The sequence below is a fragment of the Rattus norvegicus genome, chromosome 11 (genome assembly GCF_036323735.1).
Source record: "Rattus norvegicus strain BN/NHsdMcwi chromosome 11, GRCr8, whole genome shotgun sequence".
In the NCBI taxonomy this organism is placed as follows: Eukaryota; Metazoa; Chordata; class Mammalia; order Rodentia; family Muridae; genus Rattus; species Rattus norvegicus.
Window position 1 is genome coordinate 30,941,592 of NC_086029.1, and position 25,928 is coordinate 30,967,519.

A 25,928-nucleotide genomic window follows, 5' to 3' on the forward strand; every position below is an offset into this window, starting at 1 on the left:
TAGTTACCAACCATCCCAATGCAGTGACTCCTGAATACAGCTCTTCATGTTGTGGTGACCCCCGACTGTAACATTGATTTTATAGCTACTTCATAACTGTAACTTTGCTACCCTTAAGAATCAAACAGTAAGTGTATGATAAGGAGGATGTCTGATATGAGACCTCTGTGGAAGGGTCATGTGACCTCCTTTAGGGTGATGACTTACAGGTAGAGAACCTCTGTCTAGACTCAGTTAATAGGGCGGCGACTGGGGATGGTCAGATTGTGAAGGAATCTTGACTCTATCTCCATGTCAATGGGACTTGGTTAGGCTGCTTCACCACTTTAAGCACCAGTTTTCTTAGATATGGCACGAAATGACGAGGATCATGTCACAAGGATGCCATAAAATATGACAATGGTTTTAATAAAAGTAATCACCAATGATATGTCAGGAAAATATTTTCTTGGTTAAAACTTCATCTTATTACAAAAAGAAAATCATGTACACACATGTATGCAAACATACATACAGAGGCATGCACACACATATATGTAGATACACATGCAGGCACATACACATAAGTGCATGGACACACACAGGCATACCTACATGTATACAAACACGTCTTTTCTTCACCGCTCACCAAACAAAACCAACAAAGCCATCTTTTACCATATTTGATTGGAAGTTGCCATCTTGGGGCTCATAGGTAGGAGACATCCTTATGCTTTAGATCCATGGGGACAAAAGCTCAGGCCTTCCTGGATTGAGTATTCAAGTACTAATGAATCATATGATGACAAATCAGAAAATGGGACATTAGAAAATGCTTATGTCTTTGCATTGCCAATGGAAAATTTGAAGTACTGAATAGTTTCATTGTCTGCCATTGTCTCCCAGTTAGTATGAAGCAGACCTGGGAACTAAAATTCAGCGATGCTTCCTTTGTTCCTTGTCTTCAATTGTCTAGGAATAAATTTTTAAAAATTATTTTTTATGCCCGGCCCGCAGCAGCTCTCTGCTCCCAGACCCGGTGAGAGAGAGACCCAACCGCCTGGTCAGGTGGGCACTCCTGAGGCTGCAGAGCGGAAGAGACCACCAACACTGCTCACCCCTGCCCACATCCCTGGCCCAAGAGGAAACTGTATAAGGCCTCTGGGCTCCCGTGGGGGAGGGCCCAGGAGCGGCAGGACTTCTGCGCCTGAGACACCGCCGGAACCTGAAAGAAACAGACCGGATAAACAGTTCTCTGCACCCAAATCCCGTGGGAGGGAGAGCTAAACCTTCAGAGAGGCAGACAAGCCTGGGAAACCAGAAGAGACTGCTCCCTGCACACACATCTCGGACGCCAGAGGAAAAAGCCAAAGACCATCTGGAACCCTGGTGCACTGAAGCTCCCGGAAGGGGCGGCACAGGTCTTCCTGGTTGCTGCCGCTGCAGAGAGCCCCTGGGCAGCACCCCACGAGCGAACCTGAGCCTCGGGACCACAGGTAAGACCAAATTTTCTGCTGCAAGAAAGCTGCCTGGTGAACTCAAGACACAGGCCCACAGGAACAGCTGAAGACCTGTAGAGAGGAAAAACTACACGCCCGAAAGCAGAACACACTGTCCCCATAACTGACTGAAAGAGAGGAAAACAGGTCTACAGCACTCCTGACACACAGGCTTATAGGTCAGTCTAGCCACTGTCAGAAATAGCAGAACAAAGTAACACTAGAGATAATCTGATGGCGAGAGGCAAGCGCAGGAACCCAAGCAACAGAAACCAAGACTGCATGCCATCATCGGAGCCCAATTCTCCCGCCAAAACAAACATGGAATATCCAAACACACCAGAAAAGCAAGATCTAGTTTCAAAATCATATTTGATCATGATGCTGGAGGACTTCAAGAAAGACATGAACACACTTAGGGAAACACAGGAAATCATTAATAAACAAGTAGAGGCCTACAGAGAGGAATGGCAAAAATCCCTGAAAGAATTCCAGGAAAACACAATCAAACAGATGAAGGAATTAAAAATGGAAATAGAAGCAATCAAGAAAGAACACATGGAAACAACCCTGGATATAGAAAACCAAAAGAAGAGACAAGGAGCTGTAGATACAAGCTTCACCAACAGAATACAAGAGATGGAAGAGAGAATCTCAGGAGCAGAAGATTCCATAGAAATCATTGACTCAACTGTCAAAGATAATGTAAAGCGGAAAAAGCTACTGGTCCAAAACATACAGGAAATCCAGGACTCAATGAGAAGATCAAACCTAAGGATAATAGGTATAGAAGAGAGTGAAGACTCCCAGCTCAAAGGACCAGTAAATATCTTCAACAAAATCATAGAAGAAAACTTCCCTAACCTAAAAAAAGAGATACCCATAGGCATACAAGAAGCCTACAGAACTCCAAATAGATTGGACCAGAAAAGAAACACCTCCCGTCACATAATTGTCAAAACACCAAACGCACAAAATAAAGAAAGAATATTAAAAGCAGTAAGGGAAAAAGGTCAAGTAACATATAAAGGGAGACCTATCAGAATCACACCAGACTTCTCGCCAGAAACTATGAAGGCCAGAAGATCCTGGACTGATGTCATACAGACCCTAAGAGAACACAAATGCCAGCCCAGGTTACTGTATCCAGCAAAACTCTCAATTAACATTGATGGAGAAACCAAGATATTCCATGACAAAACCAAATTTACACAATATCTTTCTACAAATCCAGCACTACAAAGGATAATAAATGGTAAAGCCCAACATAAGGAGGCAAGCTATACCCTAGAAGAAGCAAGAAACTAATCGTCTTGGCAACAAAACAAAGAGAATGAAAGCACACAAACATAACCTCACATCCAAATATGAATATAAAGGGAAACAATAATCACTATTCCTTAATATCTCTCAATATCAATGGCCTCAACTCCCCAATAAAAAGACATAGATTAACAAACTGGATACGCAACGAGGACCCTGCATTCTGCTGCCTACAGGAAACACACCTCAGAGACAAAGACAGACACTACCTCAGAGTGAAAGGCTGGAAAACAACTTTCCAAGCAAATGGTCAGAAGAAGCAAGCTGGAGTAGCCATTCTAATATCAAATAAAATCAATTTCCAACTAAAAGTCATCAAAAAAGATAAGGAAGGACACTTCATATTCATCAAAGGAAAAATCCACCAAGATGAACTCTCAATCCTAAATATCTATGCCCCAAATACAAGGGCACCTACATACGTAAAAGAAACCTTACTAAAGCTCAAAACACACATTGCACCTCACACAATAATAGTGGGAGATTTCAACACCCCACTCTCATCAATGGACAGATCATGGAAACAGAAATTAAACAGTGATGTCGACAGACTAAGAGAAGTCATGAGCCAAATGGACTTAACGGATATTTATAGAACATTCTATCCTAAAGCAAAAGGATATACCTTCTTCTCAGCTCCTCATGGTACTTTCTCCAAAATTGACCATATAATTGGTCAAAAAACGGGCCTCAACAGGTACAGAAAGATAGAAATAATCCCATGCGTGCTATCGGACCACCACGGCCTAAAACTGGTCTTCAATAACAATAAGGGAAGAATGCCCACATATACGTGGACATTGAACAATGCTCTACTCAATGATAACCTGGTCAAGGAAGAAATAAAGAAAGAAATTAAAAACTTTTTAGAATTTAATGAAAATGAAGATACAACATACTCAAACTTATGGGACACAATGAAAGCTGTGCTAAGAGGAAAACTCATAGTGCTGAGTGCCTGCAGAAAGAAACAGGAAAGAGCATATGTCAGCAGCTTGACAGCACACCTAAAAGCTCTAGAACAAAAAGAAGCAAATACACCCAGGAGGAGTAGAAGGCAGGAAATAATCAAACTCAGAGCTGAAATCAACCAAGTAGAAACAAAAAGGACCATAGAAAGAATCAACAGGACCAAAAGTTGGTTCTTTGAGAAAATCAACAAGATAGATAAACCCTTAGCCAGACTAACGAGAGGACACAGAGAGTGCGTCCAAATTAACAAAATCAGAAATGAAAAGGGAGACATAACTACAGATTCAGAGGAAATTCAAAAAATCATCAGATCTTACTATAAAAACCTATATTCAACAAAATTTGAAAATCTTCAGGAAATGGACAATTTCCTAGACAGATACCAGGTATCAAAGTTAAATCAGGAACAGATAAACCAGTTAAACAACCCCATAACTCCTAAGGAAATAGAAGCAGTCATTAAAGGTCTCCCAACCAAAAAGAGCCCAGGTCCAGATGGGTTTAGTGCAGAATTCTATCAAACCTTCATAGAAGACCTCATACCAATATTATCCAAACTATTCCACAAAATTGAAACAGATGGAGCCCTACCGAATTCCTTCTACGAATCTACAATTACTCTTATACCTAAACCACACAAAGACACAACAAAGAAAGAGAACTTCAGACCAATTTCCCTTATGAATATCGACGCAAAAATACTCAATAAAATTCTGGCAAACCGAATTCAAGAGCACATCAAAACAATCATCCACCATGATCAAGTAGGCTTCATCCCAGGCATGCAGGGATGGTTTAATATACGGAAAACCATCAACGTGATCCATTATATAAACAAACTGAAAGAACAGAACCACATGATCATTTCATTAGATGCTGAGAAAGCATTTGACAAAATTCAACACCCCTTCATGATAAAAGTCCTGGAAAGAATAGGAATTCAAGGCCCATACCTAAACATAGTAAAAGCCATATACAGCAAACCAGTTGCTAACATTAAACTAAATGGAGAGAAACTTGAAGCAATCCCACTAAAATCAGGGACTAGACAAGGCTGCCCACTCTCTCCCTACTTATTCAATATAGTTCTTGAAGTTCTAGCCAGAGCAATCAGACAACAAAAGGAGATCAAAGGGATACAGATCGGAAAAGAAGAGGTCAAAATATCACTATTTGCAGATGATATGATAGTATATTTAAGTGATCCCAAAAGTTCCACCAGAGAACTACTAAAGCTGATAAACAACTTCAGCAAAGTGGCTGGGTATAAAATTAACTCAAATAAATCAGTTGCCTTCCTCTATACAAAAGAGAAACAAGCCGAGAAAGAAATTAGGGAAACGACACCCTTCATAATAGACCCAAATAATATAAAGTAACTCGGTGTGACTTTAACCAAGCAAGTAAAAGATCTGTACAATAAGAACTTCATGACACTGAAGAAAGAAATTGAAGAAGACCTCAGAAGATGGAAAGATCTCCCATGCTCATGGATTGGCAAGATTAATATAGTAAAAATGGCCATTTTACCAAAAGCAATCTACAGATTCAATGCAATCCCCATCAAAATACCAATCCAATTCTTCAAAGAGTTAGACAGAACAATTTGCAAATTCATCTGGAATAACAAAAAACCCAGGATAGCTAAAGCTATCCTCAACAATAAAAGGACTTCAGGGGGAATCACTATCCCTGAACTCAAGCAGTATTACAGAGCAACAGTGATAAAAACTGCATGGTATTGGTACAGAGACAGACAGATAGACCAATGGAATAGAATTGAAGACCCAGAAATGAACCCACACACCTATGGTCACTTGATTTTTGACAAAGGAGCCAAAACCATCCAATGGAAAAAAGATAGCATTTTCAGCAAATGGTGCTGGTTCAACTGGAGGGCAACATGTAGAAGAATGCAGATCGATCCATGCTTATCACCCTGTACAAAGCTTAAGTCCAAGTGGATCAAGGACCTCCACATCAAACCAGACACACTCAAACTAATAGAAGAAAAACTAGGGAAGCATCTGGAACACATGGGCACTGGAAAAAATTTCCTGAACAAAACACCAATGGCTTATGCTCTAAGATCAAGAATTGACAAATGGGATCTCATAAAACTGCAAAGCTTCTGTAAGGCAAAGGACACTGTGGTTAGGACAAAACGGCAACCAACAGATTGGGAAAAGATCTTTACCAACCCTACAACAGATAGAGGCCTTATATCCAAAATATACAAAGAACTCAAGAAGTTAGACCGCAGGGAAACAAATAACCCTATTAAAAAATGGGGTTCAGAGCTAAACAAAGAATTCACAGCTGAGGAATGCCGAATGGCTGAGAAACACCTAAAGAAATGTTCAACATCTTTAGTCATAAGGGAAATGCAAATCAAAACAACCCTGAGATTTCACCTCACACCAGTGCGATTGGCTAAGATCAAAAACTCAGGTGACAGCAGATGCTGGCGAGGTTGTGGAGAAAGAGGAACACTCCTCCATTGTTGGTGGGATTGCAGACTGGTAAAACCATTCTGGAAATCAGTCTGGAGGTTCCTCAGAAAATTGGACATTGAACTGCCTGAGGATCCAGCTATACCTCTCTTGGGCATATACCCAAAAGATGCCTCAACATATAAAAGAGACACGTGCTCCACTATGTTCATCGCAGCCTTATTTATAATAGCCAGAAAATGGAAAGAACCCAGATGCCCTTCAACAGAGGAATGGATACAGAAAATGTGGTACATCTACACAATGGAATACTACTCAGCTATCAAAAACAACGAGTTTATGAAATTCGTAGGCAAATGGTTGGAACTGGAAAATATCATCCTGAGTGAACTAACCCAATCACAGAAAGACATACATGGTATGCACTCATTGATAAGTGGCTATTAGCCCAAATGCTTGAATTACCCTAGATCCCTAGAACAAACGAAACTCAAGACGGATGATCAAAATGTGAATGCTTCACTCCTTCTTTAAATGAGGAAAAAGAATACCCTTGGCAGGGAAGGGAGAGGCAAAGATTAAAACAGAGACTGAAGGAACACCCATTCAGAGCCTGTCCCACATTTGGCCCATACATATACAGCCACCCAATTGGACTAGATGGATGAAGCAAAGAAGTGCAGACCGACAGGAGCCGGATGTAGATCGCTCCTGAGAGACACAGCCAGAATACAGCAAATACAGAGGCGAATGCCAGCAGCAAACCACTGAACTGAGAATAGGTCCCCTATTGAAGGAATCAGAGAAAGAACTGGAAGAGCTTGAAGGGGCTCGAGACCCCAAAAGTACAACAATGCCAAGCAACCAGAGCTTCCAGGGACTAAGCCACTACCTAAAGACTATACATGGACTGACCCTGGACTCTGACCCCATAGGTAGCAATGAATATCCTAGTAAGAGCACCAGTGGAAGGGGAAGCCCTGGGTCCTGCTAAGACTGAACCCCCAGTGAACTAGTCTATGGGGGGAGGGCGGCAATGGTGGGAGGGTTGGGAGGGGAACACCCATAAGGAAGGGGAGGGGGGAGGGGGATGTTTGCCCGGAAACCGGGAAAGGGAATAACACTCGAAATGTATATAAGAAATACTCAAGTTAATAAAAAAAAATTATTTTTTATTGGTCATTTTATTTATTTACATTTCAAATGGTGTTCCCCTTCCCCGTTTCCCCGTCACAACCCCCCTATCTCATGTCCCCTCCCCTGCGTCTATGAGGGCGCTCCTCCACACACACACACACACACACACACACACACACACACACACACACACACACACACACACAACTCACCACCGTAGCATCCCACTGCTCTGGGGCATCAAGCCTCCACAGGACCAAGCACCTCTCTTTCCATTGATGCTGGATAAGGCCAACCTCTGCTACATATGCAGCTGGCACCATGGGTCCCTCAATGTGTACTCTTTCCTTGGTGGTTTAGTCCCTGGTAGCTCTGGGTGATCTGGTTAGTTGATATTGTTGTTCTTTCTATGGTGTTGCAAACTCCTTCATTTCCTTCAGTCCTTCCCCTAACTTCCGTTGTGGTCCTCGTATTCAGTCAGACGGTTGGCTGTGATCATCTGCATCTGTATTGGTCAGGCACTTGTAGTGCCTCCCAGGAGACAGCTATACTAGACTCCTTTCAGCAAGTACTTCTGGGCATCATCAATAGTTTCTGTTTTGGTGGCTGCAGATGGGATGGATCCCCAGGTGGGGCAGTGTCTGAATGGCCTTTCCTTCAGTCTCTGCTCCACTCTGTTTCTGCATTTCCTTTAGACAAGAACACTTCTGGGTTAAAACTTTTGAGTTGGATGGGTGGCCCCATTGTTCAACCGGGGACCATGTGGTCTTAAAAGATTCTCTCTCCCCTTTGTTGGGTGTTTTGACTAATGTCATTCCCTTTGGGTCCTGGGAATCTCTTGCTTCCCTGGCACCTGATACTTTCTAGTGGGTATCCTCAGTTCCCCGTCTCCCACTGCTACATACTTCTGTTCAAATTCCTGACCTTTTGTACTTCTCCCCTGTCTCCTCCCACACCTTTTCCTGCCCTAATTTTTCCCTCTCCCTCCCAGCCTCCCTCTACCTCCCATGATTATTTTGTTCCCTTTTCTAGGTAGGACTGAATCATCCACACTTTAACCTTCTTTCTTCTTGAGCTTCAACATGGTTTAATATGTAAACACACATTATCTCGTTACTTATATCATAGTACTCATGTTTCCATATAATATATTTTAAGACAAAATTATCTTTTAATCTCCTATTGCTTGCATTGTTTTGTCTTAATATAAGACTTTTGATATAGCACTCCCTGGCCTAGAACTTGGTATACAGAGGCTTCAATGTGTGGTAACTTTCCTGCCTCTTCTGCCTAAGCATGGGGATTACAAATACTCGCCACCACAACTGGCTGAGAAAAATGATCTCTGTTGAGGTAAAAATAAAAAAGGGCACGACCGGTTCCCGTGCATACCCTTGTGGTCTCTCTGTAGTTAATTCTAGCTCTGTGGGATCATTGGAACTAGTGCTAATTTATGTCAGTGGCTCCATGATGCCCCCAAGTACTCTCTGACCCAGACAGCAATCTCTCTACCCATCGGTTCCAAGAGCTGGTTGCTCTCTTGCCAGTTTCACAGAGAGACTGCCTATTTCCTGGCTCTTTTACTGTGGACTCTGCTCACATTTCTAGCATTCATGCCCTGGTTCCAGCAGCAGCTATCCTCTCATACGTAACCCTCTGCTGCTGCTTCCCAACATCAGCCCCTTAATAGTTATGGTATAAACTCCCAACAGCCCGTTAACATCAAGAATCCACAAACTAACTCAACAACCAGACTTGTATGTTAAATTCTTAATCCACAATGCATCCACAAAATAAACTCACAACCAATTGTTAAGGATATAAACTGACCACCCAGATAAGATAAATTTGACTACAGAAATCCATTCCAGCTACATTGGTAACTCAAGACCACCCCGATCTGGGTCATCCTTCTCTGTCTCCATCTTGATTCCTCTCCTGCCTTACAAAAGCCTTGTCCCCACCTTATTTTTTTACTGTTCAATCATGGCCTTGACGTAACTTGTGCCAGCCCTCACCTGCACATAGACATCAACCTACAGATCTCCAGTAGGTAAAATTGTGAAGTCATGTGTCTTTCATGAGTGCTAAAGTGTGGAGATAGGCTGAGCTGTTGAATGGAGGAATTTGATGCTTACTCACTTTTCTGTAGTACCAGGAAAGATTTATGTGCTTCATAATCAGGTTCTGATATCCAATAAAACATCCTTATGTAAATGGACAATATTGAAGTATAATAAGAACTTTAACTTCTTTAAAAATATATATTATCAAGATACACACACACACACACACACACACTTTCGTATTGTATTAATTGTGTTTCATAAACACAGAATTCTGATACAGAGAGCCCTGGTATGTGAGAGTTCAAAGAGAGTCATTACATGTCAGCAATGTACTGACAGCTAAAGAGATGTATTTTCCAGTCTGAGCAGAACTTCCTTAGATTGGAGAAAGATGCTAATGATGTTATGGAAAACACAAATGATCAAGAATTCTATCTATATCCTTCTTCAGTCATTACCTAATAGCTTAGGCTACAAGTGACTGTATAGAAAGGAAAGGAGAGAGAAGCTCATGATTCTTTTGTCTTTGTTGGTAAGATGCACATGTATGAAGAAATAGGAATAGAGCCAGTCTTGTGCTATTTCTACTTTTCTTGAAAGAATGATATATATATATACATATATATATATACTATATATTATGAAATATAAACTCTGTCATTTAGCAATCTAATGCACACATAAGTAAATGTATTTGTTGCAAATCAAAACAACCCTGAGATTTCACCTCACACCAGTGCGATTGGCTAAGATCAAAAACTCAGGTGACAGCAGATGCTGGCGAGGATGTGGAGAAAGAGGAACACTCCTCCATTGTTGGTGGGATTGCAGACTGGTAAAACCATTCTGGAAATCAGTCTGGAGGTTCCTCAGAAAATTGGACATTGAACTGCCTGATGATCCAGCTATACCTCTCTTGGGCATATACCCAAAAGATGCCTCAACATATAAAAGAGACACGTGCTCCACTATGTTCATCGCAGCCTTATTTATAATAGCCAGAAGCTGGAAAGAACCCAGATGCCCTTCAACAGAGGAATGGATACAGAAAATGTGGTACATCTACACAATGGAATATTACTCAGCTATCAAAAACAACGAGTTTATGAAATTCGTAGGCAAATGGTTGGAACTGGAAAATATCATCCTGAGTGAGCTAACCCAATCACAGAAAGACATACATGGTATGCACTCATTGATAAGTGGCTATTAGCCCAAATGCTTGAATTACCCTAGATCCCTAGAACAAACGAAACTCAAGACGGATGATCAAAATGTGAATGCTTCACTCCTTCTTTAAATGAGGAAAAAGAATACCCTTGGCAGGGAAGGGAGAGGCAAAGATTAAAACAGAGACTGAAGGAACACCCATTCAGAGCCTGCCCCACATGTGGCCCATACATATACAGCCACCCAATTAGACAAGATGGATGAAGCAAAGAAGTGCAGACCGACAGGAGCCGGATGTAGATCGCTCCTGAGAGACACAGCCAGAATACAGCAAATATAGAGGCGAATGCCAGCAGCAAACCACTGAACTGAGAATAGGTCCCCTATTGAAGGAATCAGAGAAAGAACTGGAAGAGCTTGAAGGGGCTCGAGACCCCAAAAGTACAACAATGCCAAGCAACCAGAGCTTCCAGGGACTAAGCCACTACCTAAAGACTATACATGGACTGACCCTGGACTCTGACCCCATAGGTAGCAATGAATATCCTAGTAAGAGCACCAGTGGAAGGGGAAGCCCTGGGTCCTGCTAAGACTGAACCCACAGTGAACTAGTCTATGGGGGGAGGGCGGCAATGGGGGGAGGGTTGGGAGGGGAACACCCATAAGGAAGGGGAGGGGGGAGGGGGATGTTTGCCCGGAAACCGGGAAAGGGAATAACACTCGAAATGTATATAAGAAATACTCAAGTTAATAAAAAAAAAAAAAAAGTAAATGTATTTGTGTTTGTGTCTAAAACCCCCATTGTGTGTTGCAGAGCTAAATAAAATTCATGTTAGTGATTTAAAATGCCACTCTTTATCAACTTAGGGTGACACTGAATAGTGGATAAAAATAAAGCATGTTGTCAACAGACTAAAAGAAAAGAAGTCTTATTTTTAGGCATGTTGAGTGGTATATTTTCTTTGGCAAGTAGCATTGTTTTTTTGTTTTCCTACTGAGTACCACAAGTTAGAGGTATAGCTGTGAACTCATGGCTCATAAAAGATATATATATATATATATATATATATATATATATATATATATATATATCTCCAGTTTGAGTTGTCCTACCGTTTCATCAGGTAGGACCTCTGTTTCCTTGATTGCAAAAATTTTCTTCCTTCTGTTGACAAAAAAAATACAAATACAAAACAAAACACCTTTTCTTTTCTTTTCTTCGGTTTACTACAATATAGTTGGCCAGACAATCTTTCATTTAATCAATAGCAGTCTAACCATGTCTTTTTTTTTCTTTTCTTTTTTCTTTTTGGAGCTGGGGACCGAACCCAGGGCCTTGCGCTTGCTAGGCAAGCACTCTACCACTGAGCTATATCCCCAACCCCTAACCAAGTCTTTTTTTTGGTGCCAATTTAAATAGTTTTACTATTCCATGTTACTTGTTTTGGGTCCCTGTGGAACAATGCTATACCCTCTACTTTGACTTAATCGACCTCTTCAATGGTGGGGCCTGAAGAAGCACCACCAGATGGAGGAGCTCCTCCACCAGGGAAGCCACCAGGCATTCCTCCAGGTATGCCACCAGCACTCTGGTATAGCTTGGTGATGATAGGGTTGCAGACCTTCTCCAGTTCTTTCTGCTGATGCTCAAATTCTTCCTTCTCCACAGTGTGGTTCTTATACAGCCAGCTGATGATTTCATTGCACTTGTCAAGAATCTTCTGTTTGTCTTCATCATTGATCTTGCCTTGAAGTTTCTCATCCTCAACAGTTGCTTTCATGTTGAAAGCATAAGACTCCAGCGAGTTCTTAGAGGAAACCTTATCTCTCTGCTTCTCATCCTCAGCTTTGTACTTCTCAGCTTCTTGAACCATGCGCTCAATATCCTCCTTACTCAAGCGGCCCTTGTCATTGGTGATGGTGATCTTGTTCTCCTTTCCTGTGCTCTTATCTACAGCAGAAGCATTGAGGATGCCATTGGCATCAATGTCAAAAGTAACCTCAATCTGAGGAACCCCATGGGGTGCTGGAGGTATGCCTGTGAGCTCAAACTTCCCAAGAAGGTTGTTGTCCTTGGTCATGGCCCTTTCACCTTCATACACCTGGATGAGTACTCCTGGCTGGTTGTCAGAGTAGGTGGTGAAAGTCTGGGTCTGCTTGGTGGGAATGGTGGTATTGCGCTTGATTAGGACAGTCATGACTCCACCAGCAGTTTCAATCCCAAGGGAAAGAGGAGTGACCTCCAAGAGCAGCAAATCCTGAACATTCTCAGACTTGTCTCCAGATAGAATGGCTGTCTGGACAGCTGCACCATAGGCAACAGCTTCATCGGGGTTAATGCTCTTATTCAGCTCTTTTCCATTGAAGAAGTCTTGCAGAAGTTTCTGGATCTTGGGGATTCTGGTAGAACCACCCACCAGGACAATATCATGGATCTGTGACTTGTCTAGTTTGGCATCTTGAAGGGCCTTCTCTACAGGGTCCAGTGTGCCACTGAACAGGTCAGCATTCAACTCCTCAAATCGAGCACGGGTAATGGAGGTGTAGAAGTCAATTCCCTCATAGAGAGAATCAATCTCAATACTGGCCTGGGTGCTGGAGGAGAGGGTGCACTTGACCCGCTCACAGGCAGTGCGGAGACGCCTGACAGCTCTCTTGTTCTCACTGATGTCCTTCTTGTGCTTTCGCTTAAACTCAGCAATGAAATGGTTGACCATTTGGTTGTCAAAGTCTTTTAAACCCAAGTGGGTGTCTCCAGCTGTTGATTTGACTTCAAAAATTCCATCCTCAATAGTGAGGATTGACACATCAATAGTGGCACCTCCCAAGTCAAAAATCAGCACATTCCTTTCAGCCCCGACCTTCTTATCTAAGCCATAGGCAATAGCAGCAGCAGTTGGCTCATTGATAATTCGAAGTACGTTGAGGCCAGCAATAGTTCCAGCATCTTTTGTTGCCTGTCGCTGAGAGTCGTTGAAGTAAGCTGGCACCGTGACCACGGCATTGGTAACAGTATTTCTAAGGTAAACTTCTGCAATTTCCTTCATTTTTGTCAGAACCATTGAAGACACTTCCTCAGGATAGAAACTTTTTGTCTCCCCTTTGTATTCTACTTGGATTTTGGGCCTGCCTGCATCATTCACCACCATGAAGGGCCAGTGCTTCATGTCAGACTAAACAACAGCATCATCGAACCTACGTCCGATCAGACGTTTGGCATCAAAAACTGTGTTGGTGGGGTTCATTGCAACCTGATTGTGGCCGCATCCCCAATTAATCGTTCTGTGTCGGTGAAAGCAACATAGCTCGGCGTGGTGCGGTTACCCTGGTCATTGGCAATTATTTCCACCTTTCCATTCTGGAAGACACCCACACAGGAGTAGGTGGTGCCAAGATCAATGCCAACTGCAGGTCCCTTAGACATGGTTGCTTGTGTGTAGGCCCGGCTGTGCTGATGATGAGACCACACAGAGACCCCCGAGAGCTGGCTCCGCGTTCAATGAGCTAATCATGTCTTTTTAAGGTTAAACTCTGGCCTTAATTATATTTTAGTTTAATTTTGAGTTGATATTCAAATTTTCCTTTGGGTTAGGTAATTTCATCCTACTCCACAGAGCTTTTGGGAAGAGTAAATTTCTGTGTTCAACAAATATTTATCAAACAGCTGTTATGCTAGGGACTCAGTCAGAGGAAGGACTAAGGACCAGGAACACTCAGAAATTCCTGTCTGAGGCCTGAATGAAGAGTTAAGGAGTAACACAGTCACAAAAGAATGCACATGGTATGTACTCACTGATAAGTGGATATTAGGAAAGACGCTTGGAATACCCACGATACAACTCACAGACCACATGAACCTTAAGAAGAGAGAAGACCAGAGTGTGGATGCTTCAGTCTTACTTAGAAGGGGGAACAAAGTAATCATGGGAGGTAGAGGTTGGGAAGAACTTGGGAGGAAGAGAGGAGGAGAGTAAAAAAGGGGGGATCAGGGTCAGGTGTGGGAGATGTACAGACGGTCAGGAAATTGAACAGAAGTGTGTAGCAATGGAGGATGGGGAACTGGAGGTAGCCAACAGAAAGCCCCAGACACCAGAAAAGCAAGAGGCTCCCAGGATCCAGTGGGGATGACATCAGCTGAAATACCCAACAAAGGGGAAAGAGAACTTGTAGAGACCATATCCAGAGGTTGGACATGGTCCCGGGTTGAAGGATGGGCCACCCACCATTCTCAAAATTTTAACCCAGAATTGCTCCTGTCTAAAGGAAATACAGGGACAAAGGGTAGAGCAGAGACTGAAGGAAAGGCCATCCAGAGACTGCCACACCTGGGAATCCATTCCATATGCAGCCACCAAACCCAGTCACTATTGCTGATGCCAAGAAGTGCTTGCAGACAGGAGCCTGATAAGTATGTCTTCTGAGAGGTTTGCCAGAGCCTTAGCAATACAGATGAGGATGCTTATAGCCAATCATTGGACTGAGTATGGGGACCCCAATGGAGGAGTTAGGGGAAGGACCTAAGGAGCTGAGGTTTGCAACCCCATAGGAAGAACAACAATGTTAACCAACCAGACACCCTAAAGCTCCCAGGGACTAAACTACCAACTAAAGAGTACTCATAGAGGAACCCATGTATCTAGCTGCATATGTAGCAGAGGATGGCCCTATCTGGAATCAGTGGGAAGGGAGGCCCTTGGTTCTATAAAGGCTCGATGCCCCAGTGTAGGGGAATGGTAGGGTAGTAAGGCAGGAGTGGGTGGGTGGATGGGTAAGTACCCTCACAGGAGCAGGGGAATGGGGGTGGGATAGTGGGATTTCAGAGGGGAAACTGGGGAGGGGGAATAAAATTTGAAATGTTAATAAATAAAATAAGCAATAAAAATTAGAAAAAGAAGAGGCAAATTTCTAAAATTAGAATGGTCTAGGTACAGTAAAAATCACAAAATGAAGCTGATTCTTATTGGAGGCTAGCTCTTCTTATCTCAGCAGTTCTTAGGGGCCTCTAGTTCTTTGTATAGGAGAATCATGCTGTGGAATCTCCCCACCCCCACTCTAACTAAACATGTCCATCCATATTGCCACTGTTCTGGTCTTCTTTATGCTGTCATTTCTAGGAGAGTCTACTTCACAGAACATTTCTTAGTATTCTGTCTCTTGTATTCTTTCCACCCACATTTCAAGATGTCCTCTGAGCCATAAATGAAGGCCTTATGATGTAAAGGTATGTGTTGAGGATGGGCTCCCCATGACCTGTTGGACCATTGTATGCAGTTGTAGTTCTCTGTGATGGTATCCATTTGTTATATAGGGAGGCTCTTTTTTGTTGTTGTTCTATTGATGAGGGGCGGTAGCTACACTTACCCTTTTATTGATTGTCCAGGGCAGAGTGGGTGGTCAACCATGAAAATTACTATACATACCACTAATAAAACAAATTCTTTAGATTGCATTTATATATAGCTATGTGACATACACATGTAACACACACATGCAATTGTAACAATAAAAGAAAAGCGGCTATCGGTTTGAGGGTAGGAGGAGAGTACATGGGAGGGGTGCAAGGGCAGCTGGATAGGTGAAACTCGAAAAAGGGAAGGGATAGAGGAAGTGATTTGTTCTATTCCAATTAAAATATATTTAAAAAAGAATTATAAAAGCTTAAACACAATGAATACTGATTAATGTGTTGAAGGTAGTTCCCCAAGGGGGAGGGGGGAAACTAAGCAAACAAACAAACAAAAAAATTGTACTTACCAGAATTTTTTCCCCTGTACCTGGAATAAATAGCATTTTCAGACGTAGCTACTGTTCTAATGATGACAGTGCTATTTGTTGTTGGGGTTAGTCTATAGTCTAGTAGAAAATGGTGTGACAAACAGAGTGGATGACTCTGAGGTTCCAAGCATAGACTAGAGTTAAATTGTTACAAGCTAAGGAGTGTCTGGATCCATCATGCGCAAGAAGAGAAAGGAAAAAATGTTTCCCAGCACCTTTGGACAGAACACAGTTCTGTTAACATGTTGATTTTAAGATTTTTTCCTCTCATGATATATCACATTATATTTTGTTGTCAAATTTAGCCTTGGCAAGGTACTGGGAAGCCATGTATGTGTTTTGAATTAAAGTACTATGTACTATTCAATTTGCACTTCAGGGGAGAGAGGGAGAGAGAGAGAGAGAGAGAGAGAGAGAGAGAGAGAGAGAGAGAGAGAGGAGGGAGCAGAGGGAGAGGAGAGGGAGGGAGAGGGGGAGAAGGAGAGACAGAGAGAGAGAGACAGAGGCAGACAGAGGCAGACAGAGACAGACAGAGAGACACAGAGAGAGTGAGACACAGAAAGAGTGAGACAGAGAGAGACAGAGGCAGACAGAGACAGACAGAGAGACAGAGAGATACGCAGAGAGAGATAGAGTAGGAGGGAGGGAGAAGGGTTGAGATTTTCTTCAACAAGCTAGAAGAAACACAAGAACCAACATTTTGTCTAAAGACCAATTTTGGCCCAAAAAGCCTGAAAAATCTGGGCTTACAGATGCTCTTTCTAACCCTTCCATATTTAATCAATAATGACTCTGGCAGAAAGAGAAAGTGTATCTTTTCCCCTAACATAGATAATTGACTATTGCCTAATTAAATTAATGGTAGTACTTTGATGCCACAGAGACTGGTGATATATAGGAAGCCTGGCGATGATGATTGTGTAAGAAATTAGTTAATGTAGAAAGAAGGGTATTGGGCCCAGAAGCTGTACTCCTTAACATAGACCTCATTCTCCTTTTGAAATTTAGGTCTATATTTTTATAAAAAAACGGAACAATCTTTTGAACTATGTTCAACTTTTTATTGCTCTACCATTATTACCTTTATATTTAATTTCTTTAGATTGCTGGAATCATTTCTGGTTGGGAATAAACTATAATCTCATTTCTATCTGATCAACATAGGGAAGGCTGTACCTCTGGCCACCTCTACACTTACGTTTATATTACAATAAAGTAAAACCAATACTGAAAAAAGACAACTGTACCACATACCATATCAGTTTAGACTCATTTTGACTGGATTCAGACATAACCATCTGAGCTCTATATGTTGCAATAGCTCTCATGGAAAATACACTTAATATAGACAGTGATTTGGAGAAATGTTACCGTCTTGGGTGTCTGTCCCCTTGCCTTGCATAAAGCTCTTTGGTGGAAGATGGAAATGATACTCTCATGTGAAGACTTGCAGGTTGAATAGTGATGGCGGGGAGTCTTTTTCTCCCCAGAATGATAAGACAAACATTTTGAGGCAGGTAAGCATAAAGAATAGTTAAGCAACAGGGAACTGCACTAAGCTAAGGGTGTACACACTGTCCTCTCCAAACATGTGCCTTGCAACCTGTTAGCTATTTAGCGCCCCTATCTGCACTGAGTTACACATATGTCTGCTTTAAACAACAGCAACAATTGCTACACACACTGCCCCCTTAGCAATGCTTTGATAACACTGACTCTGTTCAAGCACACCCTGGAATGTAGCCTGGTTAACTATGCTCAATACATGAATAATAAGGCAAAAGTTCAAGTGAACTTTAATCATTATCTTTATTTTTGAGACTTTATACATGTATTCAGTGAAATATGGTCATATCTACCTTCCAGTTTCTCCATCCTCCTTCGCCGCGCACATTTCAAGGGTATTCCTCAACACAACACCCATCTGAACTTCATGTGCCAATATTATTCTCCTAACCCACTAAGTCCAGTCATTGTTTGTCTCTATCTGTTGGATGTGGAAGCATCTACTATAGCATGAGAAACCTACCAGTGGCTACATCTTCAAAAATAAGTAAGTAAATAAATAAATAAATAAATAACCATTCCCCAGCAGCTATCCACTGTCAAAAGTTCCTCAGTAAAGGGTGGGGCCTAGAGATCACCCACCCATTCGATGCTGGAATTTCAGCTGGTTTGATCTTGTGGGGGTCATCCGTGGTAACCAAGGCTGCTGGAAGTTTGGTACTATGATAGCCATGTAATATGTAGACAAGATTTCACAGCATTCTTATTCATTTTCTGACATTTTAAGTTCTTTGAACGTCCTTTTCTGTGATGAACTCTGAACTTTGGGATTGTGTGTGTGTGTGTGTGTGTGTGTGTGTGAGAGAGAGAGAGAGAGAGAGAGAGAGAGCTGATTAATACAGATGTCCCATTTAATTCTTAGTGTTTAGCCTCTTATTCTTAGCAGTTTGGTGAGCTATGTCAAGTGAGGTTTTATAGAGAATACCTTACTTTCTATGTTGATGACTATGCATAATTGGGCTTGCATATAATTGAAATTAGACATATGATAAGGAGGGACATGTCCAGTAGAATAAAAATAGAAAATGACCTCCTGGGTTGATCAAAATAAAGAGCCAGCAAGACTGTTTTCCAAAGTAACCAACATCTTCTTCCTTTAGACACCATAGATAACAACCCCAGTTCTCGAACATCTTCACTAGTACAGCCAGTTTTCAATCTGTAATGCATTCTAACCCCTTCACTTTGAATGCAGTTCCTCTGCACTTTGCAATCTGTGTGAGCTTTCATTTTACTCTTGAATAACAGGCAAGAAACTGAAAACACACTTTCCAAACTCTGACCATTAGCAGCATTTCATACTCTTTTAAAATTTAACTTTGAAATTGAAATAATTATAACCTATTTTTATTGCCTTTCCTCCTTTGGATCTCTCCAATTCCCTTCCTTGCTTTCATTCAGATTCATGGCCTCTTTTTGACTGTTATTGCATGCAAATATTACAAAATTTTGTAGCTTAAATAGTTTTTTCTCTGTAAATTTAGATAATTCATTAGTTATCATTTTGAATAGGACAAAAATATGATGTAGGTGGGAGAATTTGATATAAAGATATCTAGCTTTCTATGTCTATGTGATATTTAAGTTCAATGTTGTTGTATCTTCATGCCCATGAATTTAGGAATCCTTTATCTTTAGTTGAGAACTGAGAAGTCTAATACCCATTAGCACTTACTGGCAAAACGTAATTGGCAACATATCTGTATATGCACTTAAAATTTACAACAAAAATCTATTTGCTACATTTGAACTTCAAAACAAGAGTTATGCCAAGTGGCTGAATAATGCTTAAAATGGATGAGTAATTATGAGATTATGAGAATAAGAATTTTACAAATGAATCGATGATGGGGGATTAAGAATATTTTCTTGGATCCATTTTAAATTCATAGGGAGGGGAGATGCTCCTCTAATTTTGATGAGACCATGTCCTGTTAAATATACGCTATCTTCAGAGCATGGTAAACTGAAAACGTATTGGCTTATCTTATCTAATGTACTGAGTATCATATACCCTCACAGTATGCTGTAGAGTATGTGTCTTAACCCATGAAACTGCACATCCAGTTATGTCTTAGGACTTACTGTACTGCCAGCCAGGCCTTACTGACACTGTCAGGAATCATAAGAGAGGCTCAAACTATAGTTTCTACTGAAAGTGTATCCCCTGCACTATTAAATTAAAAATTTGTAAGTCAAGTCAAAATCTGTGGGTACTACAACAACCACTACATACAAATTTCTACAGAATATCTTCTCTTCAATGGTAAAAGTCAAAGAAGAGAGATATAACTCAGTCCAACTGCAGACTATTTAACCAATAGTGAGTTATTATTTTAGAACTTCAAGTCTTTGAAAAAGATTTTTTGTTTAATAACAATTTTCAGATGATAAACAATATTTCAGCTTCTAAGAGATTTTAAGTTTAAAAATGAAAACAAATGTAGTTATTATAAAACTATATCACTTTTCTGTATTTTGCCTTAAAGGACTTAGGAAATCCACATTATTCTTATACTTCCTAATATAGACAAAGCACTGCCTGCAAGCAGGACTTAGCTATAGTAATAGTTGTTAGTGATATAGTTGAGTAATCTCACCACCAGTGCTTGCATGAGAGATTTTCAATATTTTGCGGAAGCACACTGTCATTCAGTGTTGTCATTCAATGAATCCGAGTGAGTAAATTTCGAAAAAGGAACAAATCTTTGTGAAGATTTTTACATTTTTTCTCTTCATCAATCAAATATATTGTGCAATGGATAGACAAGTTTTGCAATGCTGGAATTGTAAATTCAAGACCAATATGGCTCAAATACGTAGAAATATGACTTAGGGAAAAAGATATTTTATTTCAATATACATTTCAGTTCTATGATGCTAGTTTATTCGAGTTGACAAGACAAAATTGTCAGTTGTGTGGTTTACATTATGGAAACTTACGTTTTCATAATTCTGAAGGCTTGCAATCCAAGATCAAGGTGTTGGTAGAACTGGCTTTTTCTGAGACTTCTCATATTGGGGGGCAGATGGCTGCTTTCTCCTATTTTTTCCTGTTTATTTTTGTACATTTGTAAGTATCCTTGGTATTTTTGTTTGATATTTCATGTTTTTAAAATGGTGCTAATAAGCTGTATTAAAAACCGATCCTATTTTGAACGAATAACTTTTCTAGCCAGTGAAATGGCTCAGTGGGTCATTGCTTGCTGCACAAGCCTAGGGACCTGGGTCTGATCCCCAGGGTTTTGTAAATGTGGAATGAGAAGATGGGTTGTCTTCTGGCCTCTACACCTGAGGCATGTGATGCCTTGTATATAGTCACACATTGTATACACAAACACACACACACATACACACACACTCACACACACATGCACAGGCACACACACATGCACACACAAACACACACAGAGAGGGTGGGGAGGGGAAAAGAATAATAAATACATTAATAATTAACAATGTAGTTGATTAATAAATTAATCAATCCTTTAAAGACCTTACCTTGAAGCATAGTTACATTTTACAATATTGGCAATGAAGGCTTCGATCTGAGTCTTAGAGGGAACACAAGCCAGTCTTTAGCATCAACATAGTTATGTGTCTATTTGTGTTTGTAGTATCTCTATTAGGTACTTTGCTGATCAGGGATCAAATGACATAGTGAAGATGGCATCTTTTTTTCCCACTCAGTAAACAGTTGAATGGAGGAGAAGACAAATTAAGTGGCATGTGACCAAACAACAATGATTAAAAATATTGCTTGTAGCTACCAAACAAATGGATCAGAGCTGTGTGACTGGAGGAAGTGACCCCATATAACCTTAGTAGAATCTTGGGGAAGCAGTCCATAGAACATTTCTTTTATTAAGGGTAAGAAGTGTCTATGTTTGAGAAGGAGACAGGAAGATGAATTCAGTAGATAAGACAAAGGGAAATTATATCCACAGGAGGTGATCAGATATTTGGACTTTTTTTGAAGGCTGTGGGAAGAAGTTTGAGTATTATTGAATTTCAATGTGAAGCCCTTGAATGTTTTTAAGCGAGACTGCTGTTACTGTTTTAAAAATCTTGCACTGGCTATTATGCCACAGGTCAGAAGACACAGTAGACAGAGGGGAACCCACTTTAAAATTGTTGCAGTAGATCATGGCAGCAGTTATAGTTAATTGGTGCAAACGACTAGCACTATAAATGTGTGAAATATAATGCTACAATATTTTAAGGGTAGAGATGACATGACCTGAAGATTAGTTAGATTGCAGAATAAGGATCGGGCTTCCAAGTCTAGACAGTTAGTTCAGTATGTGTCAACAAAATTTATTGTGAAGGAAATGGGACAGGAGGGATAATTCACCCAGGGAGCAGGTTGAGGAGTGTGGAGATGCACGTTGGGTTTGTGGTGTTGATATTGCTGTGCCCATTGGGTTATTCTAGGAGAGCAGTTGACATTTTAAAGTCAAAAGTTATTATGAAAGCAAAACAAAAATGTCACTAAAGCTGGAGCGAGAAGTACCCATTCGTTAATGATCAGCAGTGACACAGTAGGAGTTGCATCTGTAAGGTCAAATGATGCACTTTTAAATTGTTCTGCCTAAGCGAGTCCTTTTCTCTTTATGATGTAACATATGGAAGGCATTGATAGGAGGCATAGATTCTAGAGCGACACAAAGAGTTTCATATTTGTGTTCTATCGAGTTTGATGGTTCTCTGATTAAGGATATACTGGAGGGACAATGTCAATTTAAACTGATGGCCGATGCGCTCAGTTTCCATGTGTGACAGAAGAGTAGTTTAGAAATCCCATGAAAAAGACAAGCAAAATGCTTTCAGTGTGACTTTGCGAATTGTAAATCTGGCAGGGATTCGAGGAGCGTTTGGCTCCTCTGGCTCCGGTCATTTAGTAATTGGGTGGAGAGTCTGTGTTAACAGCTTCTTAAATATTTAATGTTTTAGGCAGAATGATAGGTTGATAAAATGTTTGCTGTGTCTGAGGAAAGTAAATCACAGAGCTCAACCCCCAACCTACTGGAGTCTGAAAAAGAACCTTGGTTTTTTGATATTAAGAAATGTCTTTCTGTTGCTTTTAAGTGTCTTAGAATTTTGAAAATAATTTTCATTCTGTACAGGGTCACAGTCCTGTGGAAACATGACTGCTGGGATCACAAAGTTGTAGTGTCATGCCTGGTTTTGAAAATAATTTTCAATGAAAAACAGTGAACAGGAAAATACAAAAGGTGGAAACTCACTATCACTGAGCAACTTGGACTTGATGAGGATTTCACCATGACTTTCAAGAAAAGGAAAAGGAATTACCTACGATATCATTATCAGCTTTCCTGACGATTTTCCTCCACCGGAGAGGTCTTTTTTTTTTTTTTTTTTTTTTTTTTTTTTTTTTTTTTTTTTACAGTTGTGACTCTATCCCATTCCCAGACCTCCCTCGGACTTGTTCCACATCCCATGCCTCCTCCCTGCCATCTCCAAGAGGATGCCCCCCACACCCCACCAGACCTCCCCCACTCCCTGGGGCCCCAAATTAGGTTAGGTGCATCCTCTCTGACTGAGTCCAGTCCTGCCAGTCCTCTGCCGTATGTGTGTTGGGGGCCTCATATCAGCTGATGTTTGCTGTCTGTCTGATGGCTCAATGTCTGAGAGATCCCAGAGGTCCAGGTTAGTTGAGACCGCTGGTCCTCCTACAGGGTCTCCCTGTTCCTCAGCTTCCTCCACCTCTTCCCTAATTCAACCACAAGGGTCAGCTTCTGTCCATTGGTTGGGTGTAATATCTGCATCTGACGCTCTCAGCTGCTTGTTGGGCCTTTCAGAGGGCATTCATGATAGGCCCCTGTTTGTAAGGACACCATAGCATCAGGATTAGTGTCAGATCTTGGGGCCTCCACCCCGAGTTCAATCCAAATTTGGGTTGGGCACTGGATTTCCTTTTCCTCAGGCTCTTTTCCATTTTTGTGTCTGCAGTTCTTTCAGACAGGATAAAACTAAGGTTAACCAAGGGACATCCATCCCTACATTGGTCGGCAAAACACTTGGTTTTCTATATAGTTTAGGCTAATCCTTACTTAAGTAGAAGAGACCCACTCTGATGAAGTTATATGTGAGAACTGCATTAGAACAATTATGTCCAAAGGATTGGGGCAGGAAATGAAGACTGTCACGGGCAACTAGACCTTCAGGAGGAGAAAGATGCAATCATGCAATGTAAAACTTGGCAAAGAAGGGTAAATTTTTTTTTTCGCTTGCCAAAGAACCAAAGGATCCTTACATCACCTACTCTGGCATCACAGACACATGGCGCTGTTTATTGAAATGTTGGGATGGCTCCACTGACCTCAGAAGACATTCGGTTGCTCATAGGATTGCCAATGCCAACGGCAGCCAGAACATCTCTTATTTTCGTACATATTAAGCTACTTACCTGATCTGACATTGTTTAATTTATGGTAGATAGAGAGCAAATATTTTACCTCAACTTCACTGTAGATTACAATAATCTTAAAAACCACATTCTGTTTTGTTACTTACTGCAACAAAGTCGATATCATCTTACATGAGATGCAGTCTTGGCATCCTCTGAACATCAGCTTGTGTATGTTGAGCCTGAGGAAATAGCAAACGATACCAACTCATTGATGCTGGTCTTTTGTTGATCTTAGCTGATTTTTCAGCTGGAGATAACCAGAATCAATTATCCCAGTAAAGCAAAGATTTCACTTCTATGATACTGAAGAAGTGAAAATGATTCCTTCTCCTTGGAAGACAAGAAGCTACAGACTCTTCCTATGCAAATAGCCCCAGTAAAACCTTCACCAAGTCCTGAAATGCCCAAACCTGGTTTCTGTCATCTTCACTGCTCTTAGCATTGTATTCCAAACTCCCACAACAAGAAGTTCATTAAACTCTGAACACCAATTAGCTTATCCAGCCCATTGTTCCAAGCACTTCCATTGCACTTAAAACAAAATGGCCAGGTCTTTTACAGCCATACCTCACTCCTGGTACTGATTTCTGTTTTGGTTTGCTTCTAATTGCTGTGATCAGCACTACAGACAAAATGATCTCAGGGAGGGAAGGGTTTATTCAGCTTACACACCCCAATCACAGTCTATCATTGAAGGAAGCCAAAACAAGAAATTAAGCAGAGCAGAGACTGAAGCAGGGAAAATGGAGGAGTGCTGCTTACTGACTTGCTCCCCTCTGGTTTGCTCAGCTTGCTTTCTTAGACATTTGTGGCCCACCTGCCTGGAGATGGGGTAGAGAAAAGTGTTGTGTCCTCCTATATCAAATAGCAATCAAGGGAACGCCCACAAACATGCCCACAGGCCAGTCTGATGGAGTGGAGGCTCCTTCTTGCCAGATGTGTTGACAATGAAGATTAGCCATCACAGCGGGCAACATTCTCCTGGTTTTCTACTGTCTTTTCTACTCTCTGTTTCCATCCTCTATTCTTACTTATTTTCTTAAATATCTATGGTTAAGTATATCTCAAATACAAGTTTTGAATAAAAACAATCATAAGTATCTATGTGTAAGTATCTAGACTGCCCTCTATTTGTTCCAAGTGTATGGTTTTATTACTCATATTTCTTGCCTGTCTTTCATCATAATTCTCTCATGATTGATAAATGTGCCATTTATCTTCTGTTTTATGCTCTTTTGAGAAATCCACGATATGAGAGTGATACATGCAATTACATCCCTCGTTCAGACACCCCTGGATTTAATCATGTAATCTTGTATGTTATATCTCTCCCAATTTTTTTACCCTGAATTCTCGATTCCAATGTGTCTGTATTTTCGAATAGGCTTCTAAGGAAATAATTAAGGTTAGATAAAGTTGGGAGGGTGGAATTCTCTTTGGATGATATTAGGGTCCTCCCAAGGAAAGATCCGTGGAACTTGCTGCTCAGTTTAGGCAGAGCAAATGCTCTCAGAGCACACACCGAGAAGATAACAAGGAACCCTTATTAGAC

The 25,928-nt window shown here is 41.1% G+C and overlaps 1 long non-coding RNA gene and 1 pseudogene across 2 annotated transcripts in view; both read right to left on the bottom strand.

The window, feature by feature from the left end:
• Positions 1–25,928, bottom strand: part of LOC120095597 (uncharacterized) — an 86,412-nt gene that overhangs the window by 30,207 nt on the left and 30,277 nt on the right. For both annotated transcript variants that reach the window (XR_005491158.2, XR_005491157.2), the window contains one exon: positions 24,481–24,555. This is a non-coding gene — a long non-coding RNA (uncharacterized LOC120095597). The remainder of the gene's footprint in view (positions 1–24,480; positions 24,556–25,928) is intronic.
• On the bottom strand, positions 11,981–14,058 carry Hspa8-ps31 (heat shock protein family A (Hsp70) member 8, pseudogene 31; annotated as a pseudogene).